The sequence below is a fragment of the Acipenser ruthenus genome, chromosome 43, assembly GCF_902713425.1.
Source record: "Acipenser ruthenus chromosome 43, fAciRut3.2 maternal haplotype, whole genome shotgun sequence".
NCBI lineage: Eukaryota > Metazoa > Chordata > Actinopteri > Acipenseriformes > Acipenseridae > Acipenser > Acipenser ruthenus.
In genome coordinates, this window is record NC_081231.1 from 8,491,644 (window position 1) to 8,496,986 (window position 5,343).

Consider the following 5,343-nt stretch of genomic DNA (forward strand, 5'->3'; position numbering starts at 1 on the left):
GACAACCTATGAAATCACCCGCACAAGTTATTATTATTATTATTATTATTATTATTTATTTCTTAGCAGACGCCCTTATCCAGGGCGACTTACAATCGCAAGCAAATACAAATACATTCAAGTGTTACAATATAAGTCATACAATAAGAACAAGAAATACAATAATTCTCAAGTGTGACAAACCACAATTCAATAATACAGCAGATAATAGTGAAAGTTACATCAGGATATGATTAAGTAGTGATAGTTACATCAGGATATGATTAAGTACAAAATACTACAGATTAAACACTTGGGAGATTACAATATTCTGAGGTACAGGATTAAATGCAGTAAAATAGGGGGCAGATAAGAGCAAAATAAAGCATATTTAAATGAAGGGTGATAGTGTCCCAGGATACAACAGAGGAGTTCTACAGGTGCTGTTTGAAGAGGTGAGTCTTAAGGAGGCGCCGGAATGTGGTCAGGGACTGGGCAGTCCTGACATCTGTAGGAAGGTCGTTCCACCACTGCGGAGCAAGGGTGGAGAAGGAGCGGGCTCGGGAGGCAGGGGAGCGTAGCGGAGGTAGAGCCAGTCTTCTAGTGCAGGCGGAGCGGAGAGGTCGAGTGGGGGTGTAGGGAGAGATGAGGGTCTGGAGGTAGCTGGGTGCAGTCTGATCAAGGCATCTGTAGGCTAGTACAAGAGTCTTGAACTGGATGCGAGCGGTGATCGGGAGCCAGTGGAGCGAGCGGAGTAGTGGAGTAGCGTGGGAGAAGCGAGGCAGAGAGAACACCAGGCGAGCAGCAGAGTTCTGGATGAGCTGGAGCGGACGGGTGGCAGACGCAGGGAGGCCAGCCAGGAGGGAGTTGCAGTAGTCTAGGCGGGAGAGTACCAGGGCCTGGACCAGGAGCTGGGTAGCATAGTTGGTGAGGAAGGGTCGGATTCTTCGGATGTTGCTCAGGAAGAATCTGCAAGTGCGTGCCAGAGTGGAGATGTGCTGGGAATAAGAGAGGCAGGGGTCCAGGGTGACTCCAAGGTTTTTAGCTGAGGAAGAGGGAGAGAGTGTGGTAGATTCCAGAGGAACAGAGATAGAGAGATCAGAGGAGGGGGAGGAGGAGGGAAAGAAAAGGAGGTCAGATTTAGAGAGGTTGAGTTTGAGGTGATGCGAGTGCATCCAGGAGGAAATAGCAGACAGACAGGTAGAGATACGGGAGGAGATGGTGGAGTCAGAGGTGGGGAAGGAGAGGAAAATCTGAGCATCATCAGCATAGAAATGGTATGAGAAACCATAGGATGCGATGAGGGGGCCCAGGGAGCGGGTGTAGAGAGAGAACAGGAGAGGACCCAAGACTGACCCTTGGGGGACTCCAGTCAAGAGAGGGTGAGGTGTGGAGGTTGCTCCACGCCAGGTTACCTGGTAAGTGCGGTTGGAGAGGTAGGAGGAGAACCAGGCCAGAGCAGTGCCAGAGATCCCCAGGTCAGCAAGAGATGATAGTAGAATAGAGTGATCAACAGTGTCAAAGGCAGCAGAGAGGTCGAGGAGAATTAGGACAGAGGAGAGAGAGGCAGCTCGGGCACACTTAAGTGAGTTGGTGACAGAGAGAAGGGCGGTTTCAGTGGAGTGAGCAGAGCGGAAGCCAGATTGGAGAGGGTCAAGCAGAGAGTGGTTGGACAGGAAAGCAGAGAGCTGGCGGTGTACAGTCCGCTCGAGGGTTTTGGAGAGGAAGGGTAGGAGGGAGACAGGACGGTAGCTCTGGAGGGAGGTGGGGTCGAGGGTAGGTTTTTTGAGGAGGGGAGTGATAGAGGCTTTTTTGAAGGCAGAGGGGAAGATGCCAGAAAGTAGAGAGGTGTTGAGGAGGGAGGAGATGAAGGGGAGTAGAGCAGGAGCAGCAGCTTGAAAGAGGTGAGTGGGGAGGGGGTCCAAGGCACACGTGGTGGGTTTGTGACCCTGGAGCAGGGAGGAGAGGTCAGAGTCTGAGAGGGGCAAGAAGGTGGAGAGGGAGGGCGAGTTAGTAGGGGATGTAGTGGGTGTAGGGGTTGGAGCAGGAGGGGGTGCGGGGGAGGGAGAGGTGTTAAAGAGTTTGCGGATATCTGAGATTTTAGAAGAGAAGAAGGAGGCAAAGTCGTCAGGGGAGATAGAGGAGGGAGGAGGAGGGGGGGGAGGGTTTAGGAGGGAGGAGAAGGTAGAGAATAGTTTACGTGGGTTGTTAGTGGAGGCTTGGATTACAGATTGGAAATAAGCACATTTAGCAGAGGAGAGAGTAGAGGAGAAGGAGGAGAGAAGAGTGCGGTAAAGGTCTAGGGCAGCAGGGAGTTTGGTTCTCTTCCATTTCTTTTCAGCAGATCGCAGTGTGATTCTTGCCGAGCGGAGCACAGAGGAGAGCCAGGGATGGGGAGGGGAGGGGCGAGCGGGTCGGGAGGTGAGGGGACAGAGGGAGTCGAGGGAGGAGGTGAGTGAGGAGAAGAGGGTGGAGGTAGCAGAGTCTACGGAGAGTTGTGAAAAGGAGTCGATAGGAGGGAGGTGAGAGAGAGCAGTGGAGGCAAGGACAGAGGGGGAGAGAGAGCGGAGGTTACGGCGAGAGGTGACAGTGGGGGTAGGAGGAGCAGGGAGAGGGGGGAGAGACAGAGAAAAAGAGATGAAATAGTGATCAGAGAGGTCCAGGGGGGTGACAGAGAGGTTGGAGGGGCAGCAGGCCCTGGAGAAGGTTATAACACCGAGTCATTTTTTGTAATACAGTAGTAACGTTTATTTTTCACAAAATATCATAAAGAAGATTATCAGCTTAGCTGCTAGTGTAGCCCTCCTCCTCTCCACCACTCCAATATAGAGCGGACCAAACTATTCAATATGAATAGTAGTAGTTTACCATTAACTTCTAGCGCTTCAGCCAATTCACAGCGCCTCAGTATTACACTTGAAAAGTTACAATCCTTACCAAACAGTAGTTCCCCGACCCGTGCTCTCAGCTCACAAATCTCTCAAACCCAGTCGCTCCCTGGCTGATTAACCCCATCTGTTTTTATACAGCTGGCCCCATTACGAATTATCACTGCAATTACTATGGAGACCAATAGTTTCCCTGGGGTTTAAAGGGACAGTACAACAGTAAAAATGATAAAAATCACACAATAAAACTCAGTCTTATTACATTCAAAAAAATAAACACTACATCCATTACACATCCGTTACACTGAGCTGGGATTGGACTGGGAACCTCCTGGTAACAAGCCCCTTTCTCTAACCACTGGACCACCATAAAAAAAGACAAAAGATCATTTTGCCGCTGCCTCAACGCAGTTTCCTGTTGGCACCTATGAGCTGCCCCCGCAGTGACCGCACCGATACGGCTTCTCTCCTGTGTGAAGTCTGCGGTGCTTGTTCAGGGTCCCGGCTCGTTTGGAACTCTTCCCGCACTGCCTGGCCCACCGAGAGGGCGGGGAGATTTCCCTGGGGCCCAACGCCTCGAAGGGGGGCCCTGATGAAGGGGGAACTTTTTAAAAAATATATATATAAAGTATTTTAAAACAACTAGCCCTGCACAAGACCTTTTGTGTTCCCACCACCACATTAAAAAGAAAAACTCCCGTACTGCACACCGAGCCGATGTGCTTCTGTTGTGTAATGATTGTGTATCCAGGCGCTGTCAAACACTTCCTTTCACACAATGATTTGAACTTTCGCATTTCATATTTTACTACACCAAAAAGCTGAAAAAAAGGCACAGCAGTTTTATATATTTTTTCAAAGACTTTTAAAAACTTTAAAATAACCCTAAAGTTACACAATATATACCACAGTATGAATTATTCTATTATTAAGTTCTATAATTTGCTCAAAACATCGTGGTGCAGCAGTTTGTTAGAAAAATGGTATCGTGTAAAATAAATAAAGTACTTTCTTCAGCTGGTGGTAAACACAATTAGAGAATGATCGGTTATATTGCTTAAAATACAAATATATTGACCAATACTGGCTATTAGTTAAGAGCAGAGATGAGTGGTTTATTTTTGGCACGGGATAAATAAAATAGTGTATAGCAGCACCATTAAAATGTAGTTTATGCTAAAAACGTATGTTATTTGATGTTAAGGCTGTGTGGTCCAGTGGTTAAAGAAAAGGGCTTGTAACCAGGAGGTCCCTGGTTCAAATCCCACCTCAGCCACTGACTCATTGTGTGACCCCTGAGCAAGTCACTTCACCTCCTTGTGCTCCGTCTTTCGGGTGAGACGTAGTTGTAAGTGACTCTGCAGCTGATGCATAGTTCACACACCCTAGTCTCTGTAAGTCGCCTTGGATAAAGGGGTCTGCTAAATAAACACATAATAATAATAATTAAGTAAGCTTCCGATTAGTGACTATTACACGTGGAGTTTGTACAAAAAAAAATGTATTCACTTACCTAAAAAAAAGTTTGAATACTGTAAATAACTTAAACATAACTACTTTGAGAAAAAGTAAACTATCCTGCTGCAGACTTTAATTGAGATGTTGAAACTTCTACGCGTCGTTGACAGTTTCCTTCAAACCCATTATCAGAATACTGTATCGGTTGAAATGATCTTCCTTAGACACTGCTAGATCATTGCTTGGTTTAGAAGCTTGGTTTAGACTACAGTATACTACATAGTTAGATGAATATAGTACCGGGGGGGGGGGCGGGGCGGCAGCGGGACATACCAATCCTTCCCCGGGGCCCATGACGACTCTCGGCGGCCCTGTATAGTCTATGTTTTGTATATTGAAATTCCCCGTCCTCTTCTTCAGAGCGAGATGTTCAAACACTAACGCGATACCCCTGATAATGTTTTTTAGAAGTATATCAGGTTAATTCAAGTTCAGCGCCATTGTCGCAAACAGATCCACAATGGCGCAGGCATGGGCGCAGTTTCATAGCTTTCTCTTCGCTAGTCTTGGAGGTTCAGTGCGTGTGAACTTGTTTTGGGTAAATACAGCACAGGGTCGCAGAAAGGTCATTCTTTACGAGTAAACTTCCAGGCAGTAACCTCTGCTATTTCTACCCCATGCTTTTATTTAGTTTCTCTTAAACTGTATTATTGTCTCCTATTCTTTATCCAGGACAGTATTCCTCCCTGCTGTCCAGCGGCACAGATTTAGAATCTTCCTCAGACTGCGCTGCGAACTAAACCAGGCAACAGAGCCGCGTCCACAGCAGCAGAAGAGTCACCAGCAATGAGACACGCCAAGGAGTGCGCTGCTCTGTGAGGCTCGAGGGGACGCGTTATCAAAGCGCTTCCTCCAGGCTTTAATTAACTGCTATTGATTTAAAAAAGGACAAAACATCATGTTAATGTTACAACATGAAAAAATAAACACACTGAGAGTGCTGAAGAGGGCTTGAAAT